Here is a 19,766-nt window from a genome sequence, read left to right as displayed (position 1 = left end):
TGAACTGTAAGTCTCTATCACTATGTGAGATGGGATTCAACTGAATGATTCGAATAGATTGAATGAATAAAATTACAAAAATAATAAATTTATATTTTACACCGTAATAATTTTTCCAATGTAGGATGAACTTGCAAACGTTTTTCATTATAAAAAGTGACAAAATGTAAAGATTACTTTTCTTTAAAGAAAAATAGATCTTATGATCAATGTTTTGAAATTCCGTTGGTGAGGGCTACTGCGAGTGAGTGGATGGATGGTGAAGGGGGAAGTGGGGAAAAGTGGAAGGAGGAAGGGTATGGGGAAGAAAGACCGGATGTGACGTCATCCAAGATAACGGACAGGAGTGATGCAACATGCCCATTTCTACTACTGGCGATGAATCAGGCAGGTGGCCTGTCACCAAACCAGTACAGTTTCCGGCAGGGTCAGTCGTCCATAGATGCAGTCCAATAGGTTGTTGAGGCAGTGTGGCGAGCAGAGGACCACAATCTTCTCGTTACTTTGGACGTGAAAAACGCGATTCACTCTGCACGTGGAGCGATATGATTCGGGGTGTAGAGCATTCGTTCTACGTGCCAAGATACCTTATACCCGAGGAACAGCGGTCTCATCTATGAAACCGCGGTAAGCTAGCATAGGACAGTGATCACGTAAGGGGTGGCGCAGGGATCGATTCTCGGCTCCAACCTTTGGAACACCGACTATAACGGCTTGCTGAGGCTGGAGATGCCAGAAGAATCGGTCTTGCTTGGGTTCGCTGACGACGTTGCGCTACTTGTCGCAGACGACAACGTGGAGCACGTCCAACTGAGGTTCAGCCGAGATTCGAAAGAAACCGGAAGCTGCTCAGGCCGAATCAACGCACCGCACCCTGGCGAGTCGCTTCCAGGCGCTTACAGGAGACGACAAGCCGATGATGACCATCGCTAAGGAGGAACGGGCGCGAACGTTTCTCTCATGGTAAGAGACCTGGGAATACGAGACCAGAGAACGACAGACTGCAAAGATTAACCATCAGATTAGACCCTGGAAGGAGCGGTGGGACGGAGAGGTGGATTTCTACGTGATCCAGTTTTCAACGGGTTACGGGTACATCTGCGCTTGTTTCCATGCCATAGGAAAAGCACTTTCCGCTGACTGCCTCTCTTGCCCCGGTGTAAAAGTCGACGACGAGCACACCTTTATCAAGTGCGGGTGGGCGGCAGATCGAGGAATACTTGATACGGATGTTGGAGCACTGAGCTCTGAACACAATTGTGATGATGCTCCGTGACCTAAGCAGCTGGAAGAGTGTGGCTCAATTTGTCGGCAGTATTCATTTCAGGACCAAGAAGGGTGACCTGGATAAGCATGAAAATTAAGTAGAGGCGTTCTGAGGCTAGGATAGGAGGATTGGGCCTGAAGTAATGCGTTAAATGGTTCCGGGTCGAGTCCTAAAGAAAGAGGGGTGGTTTAAGTCGGTAGTCTTAGTCGCTGATGGCGGTTGGATAATACCCCCAGTGGGAGCCTAACACTCTGTGAGTAAATGGATTTCTATTTGCCCAACAATAAAAAATTATTATTATTTTTATATATAATAATTTATCGCTTTTCTGCCTCTGACCGGAGGCTCTGACTGCTCTTTCTTGTGTTACTTTATTGTTCACTCGATAATAATAGTAATAATAATATTAGTAATTTAGTTTAGCTTACTGGTAGGTTACCTTCTGATACCTCTTCTCTTTGCTTAATGTACCTTCATTCTGGCATCTGTCAGTCCTGTAGGCTATTAACATCTACGGTCAAAATGTCCTCCCACCGAGTCGAGTTGGGCGGCGGATTGGGTCTTTGGTTTGTCCATCGACTAAGCCGTTCTGGGGCTGGATAACGGACTGTGGTTTTTCTAACAGGATTAGCTTGCTGGTGTTTTCCCACAAAGCGGCTAAAAGGACCAACGATTCGGCAGGTCTGATATGTTCTTCCCCTTTTCCGTGGATTTACATCGTTTCCTTTGGTTCTAGCCTGGTTTAGCGATCGGTTTCTTGTTTGTAACATCTTCCCTTTTAGAGGTGGGTCGTGAGGTCATAACATTCTAGACCTCAGGCAGGTCAGGGAAACGATCCCCTTTCCTGCTGGCGTTGGGCCAGAGGCTTTCAGTATTTCTTTTTTTCAGATACTTCGGCAACTGCTGCCACAGGAAGGTTTTAACTTTTATCTTGACGTCCGCTCTTCGTGGAAAAGGTTGGCATCGAGGATTGCATCTTAAATGTTCTTGCCGAGGTGGAAAGCGCGGACTGTAAATATGTTTTGGCAATTTTTATTGACACAGAGGCAGCATTTCCTAGTGTTGGAGTTCTGTCCTCTATGAGTCGGATCGCCGCAATGTTCCCGTAGCTCTGTAGGCCGTAGTACGTGACTACTTGTCAGATCGCACGGCTCTGTTTTTGGATGCTCACATAGTTGTGGAGATATCCGTCACCAGGAGAAGCCCGTGGGGCTCCGTTCTCGGTCCCTTGATATGATATCTGGTATTCGACGGATTTTTGGGACTGACATCCCGGAAGTGGTCACGGCCCAGGCTTTCGTCGATGACTGTCTCCTGTTAGTTCGTGATAATTCACAACCGCAGCTGGAAGACCGAGCACAGGTTGCTTTGTCAACCGCAGAGGGCTGAGTGGACATTCAAAATTTAAGGATTTCTGTGTCCAAGATGAAGTTTATGCCTCTCAAGGGTGTAGAGAAATTATGATACAGTCGTATCCCCTGTATTAAATATAAACCTTTAACTTGTGATATCAAAAGAGTTGCAAGGTAACTGCGAAGTTGTCGGCTTCGTTGTTGGATTTTTTAATGTGTTACCAAATTTATCATGCCGTTTTGTGGATCAGTGACGCTGCAAAAATGTGCACGTTGTTGTCAAAAGCAACGTGGCCAGTTTGTGCAATGTGTTGCCGAACGCGTCGACTGATTGTGCACAGCTTTGCTTATTTGCGCATGCCTTTTTTTTTTTTTTTTAACCTCCGCATCCACCGTTAAGCATTTGTCAGAGGATGAAGATGAATGATATGTGAATGATATGTAGCGTGTGTGAAAATGGCATGCCTTACCGGGATTCGAACCCGGGACCTCCAGATGAAAGGCCGAGACGCTACCACTCGCGCCACGGAGGCCGGCCAAATTGCGCATGCCTGTTCTAGGACAACCTTACCTTTGACTTCTGTGACATCATAAGGTCAAGGTCATGCGGTGTTGCTAACTTCGACGTTTCCGGCTTGTGCACATTGTTGTCAAATACGACGTTGCCGGATTTTTTACGGTGTTGTTAAGAATATGCATGTCGTTTGTGGAATAGTGACGCTACAAAAATGTACATTGTGTTCTTAGACGCGATGTTGCCAGTTAGTACAAAGTGATTCCAAACGCGCGGCGTTGCCTGATTGTGCGCAGTATTGCTAAGTTTTGCATACCGGTTCTGAGACAGCGACGTTGGCAGATTACGCATGCCGATTTTGGGACAGCGACGTTGCCAAATTTGTTGGTGCGTTACCAAATGCTAAGTTACCGGATACTGTGCGGCGTCGCCAAATTTATTGAAGAAAATCCCCAACTATTTCAACTCGTACAAAACTCTGTAAATCCCCTTCTACGTGACGGTTTTTCTTTTAACTAGTACAGTAGCCTGAGGGGTCTACTAAAACTAGTAGGCAACTCAAGGAGGATTTTCAGGTCGCTCTTCGTAGAGACCGGAAAAAACTCAAGATTAGGGAAATCAAAGAGACCAGCAAGGGTCTAGTAGTGGTTGCTAACGACAAGGAGACAGTCCAGGTCATCACGGAGTCTCCTGAGGTGAAAAAGCTCGAGGTTAAGGTCGACCCGAAGCGTAAGCGAAGGCCCTGGATCATTGTCTACGACATTGACCGGCGGCTATCCGATGAGAAGGTTCTGTCTCTCGTGATGGAGCAGAACACCGAAAAGAGTGTAGGTTACTCTTAAGACGGGGAAAGCGTGATGCCCAGCGGTATCACGGTGTGTTTGAACTCTGTGCTGATCTCTTCCAGAAGTTTGTTTCAGAGGGTGGTTGTAAGTTGACTTCACTTTCTGTAGGGTCAAAGAGTACATTGATGTGCAGAGGTACTTCAAGTGCTGTCGTTTTGGTCACAGGGCCAAATTCGGTAAGTATGCGTCGGTCTGCGCGTATTGTGGCGAGGAAGGTCACAAGCGCGACGACTGTCCGCAGAAAGCCGAGGCTCCATCGCGCGACAACTGTAAAAGGTTGCGCAAAGAGTGCAAGCATTCGGTCAACAGTAAGGATTGTGGCTGTTACTTACGTGCGGTAGAATTATACTTTAATTCCTTGGATAGTTAGTATCCTTCTTTGAAGCTTTGTGTTTGCACACAGAGTTAGAAGAGTTGTGGGTTTCGGGGTTGTTTTTCAACACCGCCCATCGTCAGTTGGGTGATCTGCCAGGTCGTGTAGTTGTTCTGTTGTTAATAAGATCCATCTCATTTCTGCTGCGGAAGGCTGTGTATGTTGTTTCTGCGATGCCAAACCTCTTCTTTGGCAATTTTATTTTTCGACCGCGGGTTTCTGGTGGTGCTGGCTCTGCTTGCAGAGTCAATTCCGCATCGGACATGAGTGGAACCGGCCTTTAGGTTCTTAGTCCCAGTCTTGGACTGGGTTGCTGCATTTCTTGATTGTGTCGGCATGGCAGAGATTAGGTATCCTATCGGTTTGTGAGACTGTATTCATAATTGACTAGCCTGTGCTTCTCTAACCTGTGTTGGCGTTGGCGGGGCCTTGGCCTGTAGGAATCTCGGGTGGCTAGGGCACCACTCAGGCAGTTCAACTGGCCAGAGGTAGGCGCTTTGGCACCAGCCTCGGTTAGATTTTGACTTAGTGTCAATGGAGATTGTGCCCGAGGAGTTTACTCCCCGAATACGATTCACTAACTTTAGCATGGCAATTGGTCGAATTGGAGTGCACACTTACTAAGGGGGTAATTAGTAAATGTTGGTTGCGATCAACTTAGTGCTATTCCAAGCGGTCCTCAAAAGTGGAGCTGTAGTGGGAGACTATAGGTTATACTCAGTTCCCCACGGACCAGACTTGAGGTCCTCTGGAACTTAGATTATGCTGGCTGCACTCCAATCGCTTAAATTAACTAGATCCGTTTGTGGGTGACTGAATTTATGAAGATTGATATGCTGTCATGGCATACTTGATGCATCTACGCACTTAGGTTTAGTTTAGGACTTCATGGTGACAGGCGCGGGGTCTTCGATCTTCCGCGAGTAGGCTTTTAGCTTAGTTCCTGAGGGCAACGTGGTAGTTGTAGGTGTCAGATGTCTTCTTCGGAAGGAATAAACTCAATACTATCTCTCGGGGTGAATTTACTGATGTAGGTGTCCCTCGGGACATCTGCATCGGTGGCATCTCACGTGGCCGGTCTGAACACTGTGGAATGTGATCAGTTTAAGGGCAATAAGATGTCCTCCGTTAAAGCCATTGCTGGCAATAAACGGAGGGAGTGGTGTAGCGACCTGACACACTACGAGGCGGGATCTTCTCCCATCGGGGAAAAATTGAGATGTGGTTTATTATTAAGCCGCAGAAAGGAACCAAACGGACCTTAAAAAAGGCCTTACTCAAGAACAGCGATGCAGAAAGGGTTCCTCAGTCATATGAGCAGTATATACGCGTTTTGTTAGTTGAAACGCAAAATTAATATATCGACGCCCCTAACCGCCAGTGATTATTTAATGAAAATTGAATTATTTAAAACCGCCGATATCGAAGGTAAAGATTGGAAAGAGCGATATGTAAAGGCCCTCAACCATGCTGTCTTCGTCGTTAACGAAGGAAGTGCAGCTCTTTCCACAATCGATGACCTGATATTACAATCGTGGTGCCGGGTGGGGGTGGGTCATATCAAAATGCAGACACTGTAGCATTATATTGTCATCGAAGTTACATACGTGAATCAAATTTCATTGATTTTCAAACGATAGTTCATGAGAAATAAAAATTTTCAGCAACATGGATGAATTTAGCGTAGGGGTAGCGCGTAGGGGGGTGTGGGCAACATTTAACTATATTTCAGAGAACATTATGTGGTTAGAGGAAATAGGGTAATTTATATATATATATATATATGAAAACAAAATTTTATTTTTTTACGATTACATTTATTTTCCAAAAACTAAAATTAAATACAGATGCAACGGCGCTACACACAATATACATACACATATATTATCTAATGTAAAATACAAAGAGATTGGAGTTAAGTTTAAAGTATAGTAAATAAAAAATTAATTAATTTTCACTCCAGTCTTTGCCGTCTTCAGGAAATCGTTCATTCATCTTGATTTCTGGATCTTGCTGCATATAGACGGGTAGATCGTCGTACATCCTTGCGGGGACGTAATGACCGTAATGGTCGATGATGAACCGTTTAGGAAGAAAGCGTAAGACCTCTCATCCGGGAATATTTAAACAGAAAATTTTCGCTTTTTCATGGCGTTTCCCACCTCTTTCACGGTATTATAGAATTTGTTCTATTTGCACACCACATGTGCAGATATATAACTTTAGCGCAGTCTTAATTTTCGCCTAAAGGACAGATTTTGTCCGTTTTACAGGTGAACATTGATCAGAGGACAATCGTACCCGTTAAGATCTTCCACCTTGTAGCGTTGTTTATAATTTTGAATGTGTTGTAGCAAAATCTTTTTGTCTTCGCCTTTACGTACATTGTGAAATTAGACCCAAACTTTTAATGATGAATGACAGCCTCGAATACGAAATGAAACCCTGAACTCCAAATATGGCCTATTTTTTGCAAGTTTTATATTTTAGATCTAGTAGCTTGAGAAAATTTTTCGTAGTATTCGAAAAGCGGTTTAAATAAATAATGTTCGAATTGACGTCCGACCAATGAAACAATAATGGACCTAATGTTGTACATGTTTAACCTTCACACGCAGCAACTGATCGGAGGATATCCAAATAATGTTTGTTCTCACTTCAACATTGCTCAAACCTGAAAAACCAACGGAGTTGTAAACACATATACTGGAAAAACGAATCGATCTACAATGAAGACTACATGTCCGAGATAGACGAGATAACATAAGTTGACTTGAACATTATCAAGTATACTACTAGTAACACTAATTGTCCATCCGGACGAAATGAAAAATACGACTGCTCTTTGCAGGATTCGGGCGTCGAATGAATACAGGTTACTTATACGATCATGACCGTTCCTTGCGGCATCATGACGTAGAACATCGTATGATCAGAACTTGCTGGGAAGCTCTAGCTTTCGCTAGGTAGCAGCACGAGACGACTAAAAGTGGAACGTAACAACATATGACAGAAAAGTTTCACTATAATATTAACAACTATTAAAATTTCTCTAACCTTTTGTTTACCACTTACTGCACTGTCGTTACAGTTCTGTCCTGCCTTGTCTAACTGACTTTAAACTATTTTCAACTAACCTCACTACTTATACATTTTTTTATAAGTAAAAAGTACAACCAAACGAAAAAACCAAATAGCGTCACTTTTTGTTGTTCAAAACTCTTAAAACGTTTCACACGTGTCCAGTCCACTTTACCCAACAATCCACACTACTATTCCAAACTAAAAAATGTCTATTAAACGCAGAGCAAATCAGACTCAACCACAAATTTTGAGCATCCCAAATCGACTCTCAGTACTGACCCTTCTCTGAGAAGATGCATGTTATATTGATATTCCTTTCTTGGATAAGATCGGTATTTTACCCACCAAACCTTAATATTAACTATTGCTACTAAAGACAATTATCCGAGTCCACATCCGCTCCTCAAAATACTGTGTCCCCAAAAGCTTCGAAAGCTTATGTTGTGAATTAATCACCAAAAAAATAAAACAATTTCATTAAAGCTGATAGAAATGTAAACCGTCTGTTAGAAAAATTGTTTCATTTCTATACAAAGTTGATCATGCACGTAAGTATGAGTTCTTCATGAGTTTTGTTTATGTGAACCGAGTTAAGTTTACTCAGACATTCGGTCTAGATTCTTACAGTTTCAATAAAACTTTTTTCACAATCATTTTATCATAAGATTTTTCATTAAAATTATATATCTATCACAATTTAGTTGTTAAACCATATGTTTAGTGAAAAAAAAATTTATGTAGGAAAAAAGATTCTTTGATGGTAGATGAAATAGCAAAATTTGCCATATTAAAATTGACCGTCAGCAAAATAAATGATACATTTGAGCGGCTGATAAAGATCTGTTTTCGGATATATTTTTAAAAAGTTTATGGCAATCTTTTAATGAAAATATACAAATATGAAAGTGGACTGGCGGGAAAAATATATGGGAAACGGGTATTTTTTATGTGCAATTCTCCACTACAGGTTTACTTTAAATAAATTTCAGTTCGCAATGTTAACGCAGAATACAATAAATTTTATTACAGGTTTAAATCTTTTTCGTCGTATAGTTTATAAGATCTAAAACTTAAGCCTAATTTTGCTTTCGTAATTGAATCCTATCATTATTTTTACTAATATTCAGTATATCCTACGTGTTAATTTAAATTATTCATGAAATATTAAAATCTGTGAAAATGAAATTAGAGATAAGAAGATAGGAACCTCATAAGTAATATTTTAAGTTTTTTAATACCTAATGAACTATTTAAACGAATTTAAGTTTTACGTAAGCGTTGAACTCAACATATTTTCTAAAATGATATCTCTATCCTAGACTGCAATCATACAAAACCGAAGAATACAACTAAATTCCACATGAGATTGCGCCAGCGTTACGAAAGAACAGTTAAATGAATTTTAACAGAAATTACATGGTATTTTTCTATCAACCACAAAGGTTTAAACTATAAATTTAAATACCGATCTCCGTGGTGGAGTGATATGATAGTGGTTTCTGTCTTTCATCTCGCATTCCCGGGTTCAAATCCCGGTCAGACATGGCATTTTTCAGACGCTAAAATTGTTTCCGTTTCCATATTCTCACGTACAAGCTTTCGTGGTGATTTAAAATCATCAGGCAAAAAATAAGAATGTGAAATTTTAGATATAGGCCTATTTTAATTTAAATCCTACATGCTTAAAAATATTAAAAGATTACGCTTAACTTCTTCATGGTGAAAAAAGTTTGCTTTATTTATTCCTTCGCTACAAGTTAATTTTAGTTATAACTAAAATATTTCAAGGAAAAACTGAACGAATTTTCTTAGGTTGATTTATCGATTGAAAAAATAAGGAAAATTTAACCGGTGAAGGAAGGTTTTCATTTTAAAAACAATCTTATCTTTTTATACCTGTAATATACATGTTTTAGCCAGAATCGGCTGAAAAACCATGCTTAGTATAAACCAATACCAGAATTAAATTAAAAATATGTTAATTTTATACGTGCCCATCCTAAAACAATTATTAATATAAATATAATAATAAATTTATGGATACTAACTAAACTTTTTAGAAAAAAATTATTTTTATGTATGAGTAATATGATTTTTTTTTGATTTTTCGATAAAACTATTTTAATGATGTTTCTGTAGACGGAATTTTCAAGGTAATTAATTAATTTCTTACAAATTACAGCTTTATAATAGAATGAAAAAAAAAAAATTATGAGCGACATAAAAATAATTATTTGTTCTTTGCTAATATTCCTAGCAAAACCCATCACCGACAGAATTCTATCAAACAACATTCGGATCCTTGTATTTGTTTCATAAACCCACAGTGAAATGGAAAACTGGAGAAATCAATATGCATCTGTATTGTTATACCCATTGCTATAACCCTCTTTTCTTTTTATTTTTAATTATCTTTAAAACATTTCAGTATAGTTTTACGCTAGCTTCTGATTGATAACTTCTGATGACTGACAGTTCATAGCCGATCGTTTCTGTTTGACTAAAAGAACTTCTCTGCCAGAAAAATCCGATCTCAATTTTTTTAAATTTATTTATTTTTTTTATTTCTACTTTGATGAGAAATGAAATATGCTGAAAAGGGTTTAATATTGGGAATCGGACAAAGAGAAATCATAATACTTTGTCTAAAACAAAAAGAATGATGTCAGAGGATCATTGAGGTATCCATAATTCAACTAAATACATGTTGAAATTATGTGTTCAATGTATAGGCGTAGATGTTTGTTAGTACAATAACAAGAGACGTTGTATTCAAATTGAACAATTAACCTCGTGGCATTTTGTTGGTTTGATCATCCGCGACTCGAGTTAATCTGAATGAAAATCGTCGGCAGCATTTTGATTGAACAGATAAAAATTATGCTAAATCATCTGTATAAATATTTACTATCAATTCTTTTTTCTATTTGGAAAAAATACGAAGAAAGATGTGGGATTGGCTTTTAGTTATTGAAATATTTTTTTATAAACCAAGCTTCATTACCAAGAGGTCACCTTACAAAATTTACGTAATTAAAAACGGAATTTTCATATAAAGAACTTTTAAGAAATTGGGATGATCTTAGAACCTAATTTGAATAAGTTACAAAAATTCAAGATTTTCAGTATTTGACCCATTCGCGTAACAATTTCTTAAGACCAATTTTGAAAATGTATTTATTATTATTATTAATATTACAACAATCCTGGTCGCAGTTTCACCACGATGTTTGCTTGTAGAACTTCTAAAATTGGAAATAGTTTTTTGGTAATTACGTATGGGATTTTGCTCTCAAAGGTTATCGCTATTCAGAACTTACCGGATAAAATAAAATGTTTAGGTAAAGGATGTGTTCCCAAAATCACATTTTTAATAAAATCAGGAGCATATTGAAGTTGTTAAGATCTACTTTGCTCCCAGCACAACAAATACCGAATTGAAATAATCTACGCCGATTATTTTATGACTTATCCGGATGGAATTTCTTAATTCAGGATATAAAAATCTATAGATTGCTTCTTTTCGCGTGAGACTGAGTTCTCGCAGATCGATGCTAGATTATACAGCGATATTAAATTTAGTAAAACGCATAATAATTTTCTGAAGAAGTCTATATCGATATCAAAGTTCAATATTCCTCAAACCATCAAAACTTGGTTTAATTTGTAAACAGTCGTCATTTTCTTTAATTTTGTTATCAAACTAATTTGTTTTTATATATACTACTTGTAATACAGATTGATTTTCTATAGACAGTGGAATTAAATTTAGTAAATCGCATAATAATTTTCTGATGAAGTCGATATTGACATAAACAACAATCGATACAGACAACGACGGTAGAAGAAGTACTAGGTTATTTATTTATTATTTTTTCATTTATGATTTATGTAGTAGTGAGATCGAAGAGGTTTGAACTGCGTTAAATATTTCGGGGTCATAAGAAAGCTGCAATTAAAATTTCGAGATGATCGGTTCAGTAGTTTTTGCGGTTATCTGGAATAAAAGAGAAAGCCGTTGTCTCTTTAAATAGTAAAGTGAGATTATTAATTTTTACTTTCCCGCCTAGCAGTATAGCAGAGCTATACGGTAATCGGTCCAATTTGGGCATATGTATTGTTTTGATAACTAAGGAACCCAAAAGACCGGATGAAAATTTTTCCGGATCTTCGTATGTATGTGTGTGTGTGTGTGTGTTCGGTTTTCGGTGTTGGCCTCTAAATCTCCTTTTATCTCCGGAACTCCTCGACCAATTTTGACAACACTTGGTCAGATTACTTCTATGTATGAGTCATTGATGCCATTAAATTTTCAACTTAAACGGTCAAGGGGGTGAGGCTGTACACCAAGGTCATTCTCAGTAGCTCGAAATTTCTCCTAATTAAGATATTATTATTCTTAGGCATAGTTGTTAATAAATATACAAAAATAATATTTCTAAAAAAAAAGATTTTTACAAAATCGCACCTCCACCCCAAAATATGCTCTAAAATTTTCTAAATAAACTAGCGGCTAAGTAGGTGTAATGTGCAATTAGTACCCCCTCTCGCCACAAGGAGCGCTAGTGTATCACTGACGTACAGCTGTTGTAGTCGATTTTCTTTCTTTTTCTATTTAGCCTCCGGAACAAGCTACGTTGAACGTCACAGGTGAGCGATAGAACAAAATAAATTAATAATATTTAAAGTGTAAAAACGTATTTAAAGTGACCGCTAGTACCACCACGCCCGCGCGAATGAAATACTGTATGCGCGCGCTTTAGTTAGAATCATTGAATTAAATAAACAAAAAATGAAAATTATTTTAAAATAAATTGTATCATAAAAAAGCCGCACGACGGAAAAGTTCTACAACTGTGTTGTCAGCTTTTTTTAACTGGATTGTTTAAGTTACAAGAAATCAACGTTGCAAAATGATCTTACCTAAAAATTTATTACGGCAGACAAAAATGAGAAGATTTAAAGTTTATTCAAATTTAAATGATTTTTTTTAATTCAATTTAAATTATTTTAAGAGATAAATAAATAATTATTTATCAGTATTACGTAAAAATTTCGTAAATGGCATCAATAAATATAATTTTTTAGGTAACTATAAAAATATTAAAAATCTGAAAGGTCTGACGAAATTAACCGAAGAAAATGGCGCGTCCCTAGTTCTGAAATCATAAAATCATGAATCTTATAAAATTTGAAAATGTTAATTTACTTATTTTTCTTTTAAATTTATTTTTCCTTTTATATTTTACTAAAATTAATTTTTTAATTTATTTTGACCACCATAAATTTGTTTGAATATAATATTATTTAATATTATATATTTTTATTTTATTTTATTTATATGTTTTTCTTAAGGTAAAAATATTTTAATATAATACTATTTATTTAATTGCAAATTTATCAGACGTTAAATTACGGATAATCAGAAAGTTCATTGTTCCTTTTTTTCGCAAAGTTAATTTAATCTAGTACGAATAAATAACTTCTCTGGACTAGAACATATGATTTTATTTTTTATTATTTCACTGAACAGTTGGGATTAAAGACGAATTTGAATAGAGTGGGAGTAACATTCTGAAAAATAGCAGTCACTGTTGGTCGTTTGGTTTTACAGAAATATTAAAATTTTTATTTAGATTTAGAAACGCAACTTGTTAACGGAAATCATCTAATTTTTACTTTAATAAGAAACGCAGGTCGTATTATTTAGCTTATAGAAAGTGAAACGTTTACCAAAATTCATAGTTATGAAAAATTTTATTTTTCATTGAAAAAGATTATTATTATTATTAATTATTATTTTTTGTATTTTATACATTATAAAACGTAATCTGTAGTCTACAACTATAGATGCATTTATTAAAAATTATTGGCTTTATTTACTTATATTTTTTTAATGAAATTTATGTAGTTTTTAAAATTAATCTATTTACTTTTCGACGCCACCTTAATAAATTATTTGATAAAATTTTGACAATTTTCTCAGGATATAATCTTTCATTATCTAAGGATATATTTTTCATATATTTTTTGTGTTGTACATGTGACTAACTTGTGTTCAAATTATATTAAGACGGGAACTGCTGGTAAAATTTATGTCTTAGCGGGTCCCAATATTGTACAGTCTATGGAAAAAAGCGGCAATTCAGGCAAGTTACATTTTAATGATTTTTGTTTAACAAAATAAGTTTTGAGCATTAAAAATGTGAAATTGCGAATTTTTTTCATTTGGGAGCTACCGTACTCTAGGGAAAGCATTCGAGTAACCAATTTAAAAAAAAATAATCCCTAAGTAGCGATAATAAATTTAAAAAAACGCTTTTTAAAATCGTTTAAATAATATAAAAAGACTGCTGTAATTCTAAATAAACCAAGTTGCAACTTTCTAGAAACGGGGTGAATATTTTTGGCTAATTTTTTTCAAGAAATACTAAAACGTATCAAACAAAAGGGTAAAGGCTACCAAAACATTTTACCAAAAATGGGTAAAAACGTTTTATAGCGGTTTTAAGGCCTTTCGATGAAAAAAATATAGATAAAAAACTCCGATTAACTCCTTTTCTGAAGCAAGATATAGCCACAAAAATAAAAATATAAAGTAATTTTTTAGGGAGGGAGGTGAATATTAAATCAAGCGTCTTGGTAATTTTTGATCGATAAAAACCCTTCAACTTTTGTAAGAAAAATTGCTTAAGTGTCCCAGTAAAGATTTGACATATTTCGTCCAAAACACCCATTTTTCCAAAAGTTAAATAGATTCTTTCATTTGGAACGTAGTTCCTGCTTACCAAATTTGGAGAAATTTATAGAAGTGCTTCTGGGCACTTGTTTGGGGAAACAATGGGGTGCACTTTCATTATCTCGGCAACCGTTTTTCTGATTTTCACGATTCAAACGGCGTATGTATCTGTGGGTTCAATGCCAATTATTTAATCCATCTGGTATACTCTCAATCTATTGGATCTCTGTTAAATGGGCATTGCATCGTTTAGCTTTTTGTATCTTTGTTAATTGCACCTCCCTCCATATAACGTATGAATTTGTCCTATTACAATGTCAATGACATAATTTGTGATGTATTAGTGTGACGTCATAGCTGACATCATAGAGGTGACGTTATAGGGTTGACGTAAGTGTGACATCATAAGAGTTCTTGTTATTCGCGTATTAGCAGTTGCACTGAGCAAGAGTCAATGGCGAAGATTTTCATAGAACAGCCAAAAAACATCTATTTACATGGTAACAAAAATTCATTTTGGATCCAAAATTTAGGTGACCCTCAAGTTCTATTTTTAAAGAATTCAAAATAATCAGCCGTTTTACTGACTTCTTCAAATCGATTGGCTAATAATTAACTAATTTCGTTTGCAGTATCTATAAGTTCATTTTCATATGAAGGCAAATTATGGGAGTAAATTTGTATACCCACAGATAATTTGTTCGCCTTCACTTTCTTCCAAACGTCTGATGCAGTCGTATTTCTGGTAATAGATGACAGGAATTGTTGCCAGGATCGTTTTTTTTTAATCTGTCTTGTGTGATTTAAAACACAGAGCGTTTTGGCACACGCTCTTTGTTTTTGAAAGGCAATTAAATTTTCCTGTGTCGGATGTTTCTCGAAAGCGTTATCAGTTGTTTTTTCCCTTTTTTTCTTTTTATCTCTTCACTAATCTCATCATTCCAGCAAGGAAGGGATGGCTTCTTGAGTTTCACGGATGATCCGGGAATATATCTTGAAAACGACTCAAATATAACATTAGTTATAGTGTCGATATCGTTTTCGATAAATCCAGCTGTTTCGGGAAATATTGTATTAGCAGATAAGCTCCTTCAATCTGTCTTATCAAACAACCATCAATCAACCATCAACCATCATTTTATTATCTGCAACTCTGGTGGTGGAATATCATTTTATTATAGCATCAGTTTTAATTTGCACCGGAGAGTGGTCACTTCCGTGAAGGTTTTATTAAAATTGAAAGAGTGTTTCGGTCCTGTTGAAGCAGCTATAAAAGTTAAATCTATACATGACGTCGATCCGTCTCTGGCATTAAAATAAGTTTCTGAGCCGTCAATTAAAATCAAAAATTTGGAATTTAGAAGGAACTTTTCCAATACTCTTCCTAGGGAATATATTCCGTCCGACTCCCAAACAGGGTTCTATGCACCGAAGTCACTCATTTCTATTATGGATATAGGAAGCTGAGCAATTAATCACATTGTATCATCCTCCTTCCAATCAAGATTCAGCAAGTATATGCAGCAGACAGTAATCTACAGCGGGCGCTTCATTGTGATTGCGACCGCTTGCAGATTTGTGTTTATTTCAACCTCTTCGATGGTGGTTCTAGTCAATTCTAATATGGCTACTACACCTCAAGCTCTTATATTTTGAAGTTGATCTCGCTGATAAGTATTATACTTTCTTAAGTTGAAATTTACAACTCGGCGAAAATGTTTCTTGCAGACAAAACAAATTGGGCCCACATCGTATACCAAGCTTGGAGTTCAAGGATCAATGGATGTTTGACAAATATCCATCGATGTTCAATTGGAGAATTAACTCGTTTATATTAAAAAGTTAATCTAGGATACATTAACACAATATGCCTGAGCTTATGGTGTTGTTGCTTTTGGTTTGCGGTTGTTTACACTTTTCTTTGGTTTTGAACTAACAGACTGTGTGACTCTGCATAAATTTCTATCCTTCTATTTTCAAAATATTTTCTCCGTTTCGTTTCAGGTGAAACGGCTGTTTCTAGATGAGGGTGTTTACGTGAACCCTCTGTCATATTTGTTTTTCAGGCTGCATGATAAGTTGAACACTTCTGCAGCAAGGCTAGCCGGAGAGTACAACCCCACTTCAGGGCTACTACAGGAGTACTCCGGTACTCCGATGGAACCTCCATATGTCCTTGCAGAGATCGAATGCGCAATCCCTACACTGACTACATGCCCCTACACACCGAATTTTTGGAGCTCCCATGCACTGATATACATGGGCACCTTAGCTTCATGCTTGCCATCGCAGAGGGCATGTAAACAGAAGAAGGGACTCCGTAACACCTGGAATCACTTCGACCCTGGCCGCCACATCGCAAGCTCTATCGATGGTGTAAATCCATTTCCAAAATCATTTTCCATTGTTCATGATCTGCAGGTGGCAGAAACGTCCAGTCCGTATAGTGAGTGACTTGAAGATGGAGTCAGGTCAAAAAAATAACATTACGGAGAAAATTTACTAGATCAACCAGTTATATGCCACCCATATTTATTGTATTTATTTACAGCTGTTATCAACTTGGACGTGGAACGTAGATGGAAAGTTCCGGACGTGGGGATTATCTATCTCAGAGCATTTATATTATATTATAATAATAATAATGAGTTTTTATACATAAATGCAAATAATTATTTTGAATAAGCGCTTTTTAATAAGGTTTTAGGCGTTCTACTGCGCTTGTCGTTTTCCTGGTGTCTGACGGATGGAACGGCAGGGGATAGGGGCGTGTGGAAGCCCTGGAAAAAACAAACAGAACAAATTACGAGACATTATTTTTATGATTGTAATTAAACAGATCAACAAAAAAAAAAAAAAAAAAAAAAATATGGAACTGTGATAAAAGTAGGTGAATATAATTTACCTACTCAGATTTAGGCTGAATCTTAAAATTCAATCAGTTATCTTCATCACCCTCAGACCTTTAGTTATGATCCTTTAAAATATTGAGAAACTTCTTAAATAACAGAATAAAAAAATAATAATGGTTACAATTAAAACACCTACATTTAGACGTAACTTTAGACAGACGTTACGTTTATCCTAACCATTTGCTGGTAACATGAAATAATTAACAGTAACGGTAATATCAGTCTGTGTGACTTTTCGAAACATTAACGGTAACATCAGACTGGTATTCGGTTATGCCGATATTACTTTTAACATAAGTTTCCAAAATTTTATTTATTTCTTCGTTTTACTTCGTACATTATGTAAATGTTAATCGTTACAAAATATTCAGTTTATTAAGAATATTAGCATAAATATAAAAGTTTTTGATATTACATTTTCTTTACTAAAATAAGTACAACTAAAAAATATTACAAAAAAAATTAAAATAATAAATTTTATAATAAAATACATTAGCTAAATAACAATTACTGAAAATAAAAATATAACAGTTTATTTTAGTAAAAAAGCAATTAGAAACTTAAACATGAGTAGTGAGGAAATGGGGACATGGAGTTAAAATCCAAGATTGCGGACGCCGCCATATTGGAATAACGTCACGAATTCAAGATAGAGGAGGTCGGCCATAATGGATTGTGACGTCAGTGACGCCGTATTCTGACAGTGTTGACGCCTGTTTTTTTATGTCAGTTTTGTCAACCTAGTTTTATATATATGTATTAAATTATTGAAGAATTATTTCGAAGGATGGTAGCAAGTAGTACTGAAATAGGCATAGGGCGCCAAATCCAAGATAGCGGACAGTCCGCCATCTTGGAATGCAATATGGCGTCGCCAACCAGCTTTGAATTTCCCTTTTTCACTGTGGGAATTTCCCTTTTTTCTATATGAATTTCCCTATTCCCTTTTAAGCATGTGGGAATTTATTTTTCCCTTTTCCCCTGCGGGAATTTCCCTTTTTCCTTTTTTTTAATTGAGTAAAAAATGTTGTATATAAGTTGCGCGCGTGGGAAAAATGAAATCTATTATGTATGTATGTGTGTGTGTGTGTGAATAAAAATTTAGACGTATCTCGAGGATGAACCTGGTCGTCGTAGCCGTTGTAGCGGGAGGCGTCACCCGCCATTCCAGGACCCCGATGTGGCCCGTGTACCAGGAGGCGGCTGCTGGTTGTGTGTTCGCGTGCGTGCGTTGTCGTAGCGGCGAAGAGTTATTCGCAGTGCGAGGTGTGGCGCGCGACTGAAGAACAGCTGACGAACATGCCCTAAGGTTGAGGGTCATAATTTAAACGGCCGTTACAGTGGTACCCGCGAAAGCGCCACACCCTACAAACCAATCACAACGTCGCTCCAAAGCGAACGCGAATGCGCGATACGATACAAGACCTTCGTATTTTCTCCTACAATGCCTACGCATCCAGTTGACCTCGAACATGTTTGAACAGGAAAATAACCAGACACAAACGACTATCTATAGTTTGACCTTGACATCACACACACACGTCACGAGGAATAGGAACAAAACCGTCTAAAGTGCCATACCCAAACCGACGTTGAAGCCACGTTGCTGGTTACAGTTACAAGTAACCTTGAACATTTTTGAACAGTGTTTATCGTGTAATTCTAAGAAACGACTACGCATTCTTTCAGCAGTTTAATAGCGTATGTAACCGGAAACGGCATATCCTGTTACAAATTGCATCAAATAATACCATGTCTTATAAACTTAATTTTAAATCTTTAGTGACACCACCACCAGCTTTGTCGTCTTGGTCATCTTTTACACCGTAATAAGTTAGCTTCGCCAAATGACGTCGTGCAACTGTCATTTCGTCTTTGGTAAATTTGTTTGTATAGCTCCTTGGTAATAGTTGCTGAAAACAATACGATTCGTTGTCAGAATAAGAAGAATCGTTTTCGCATAAGATGACACAAATGCGAACCTCACCGAATGATGTATATATCTTTCTTGTGTCCAATAATACATAGTCAATACCGATATGAATATCGGTCAACCTCTTCAATAGTAACCATTTGGAAAAACAGTCTTGATCGTTGAAAACGTTAATAAACGATAGAACATCCACCTTCACACTCACGGAAGAGCTCACGCACGAATGTAGAATTGACTGCAGTGTAGATGCTTCTGTCATCTACCTTTCCCCCACCACTACTTCTTTCGGTAAATGTTTTAGTAAATAACCGGTAGCGTTCGTTTTCATCGATAACTCAGCAGGCTAACGACGACGAAATTGGGTTTTCCTATAGTAATTCAATTTTTTTTTTGTGTAATAGCGCTTAACATTCATCATGTGTCCAATAACAAATTCGCAGGAGCTAGGTATTCGGGTAACCCTCCATCGAAATAGTCGAATCTATAACACTCGATTGCATGACCGATATATATGTCATCATCATCATCATCACAGTTTTCGATAAGGATCATAAAATAATGTTTACACTTGTATCGTGTAACCGATTTCAATTCGTTAACCAAATCGGTAAACATCTTCCCGATAATCATTATTATAATTCCGATAAACTTTTTCACATAATCAGTACATCTTTGTAACTGTCCAACGTGCGATACGTCTTTGCAATTCTATCGTCTAACTTTTTTAACTTTTTATCCAAAAACTTA

Source organism: Lycorma delicatula, chromosome 4 (genome assembly GCF_047948215.1).
Source record: "Lycorma delicatula isolate Av1 chromosome 4, ASM4794821v1, whole genome shotgun sequence".
NCBI classification, from domain to species: Eukaryota; Metazoa; Arthropoda; class Insecta; order Hemiptera; family Fulgoridae; genus Lycorma; species Lycorma delicatula.
The sequence above is the reverse complement of the archived record's forward strand: the minus strand, read 5'-3'. Positions refer to the sequence as shown.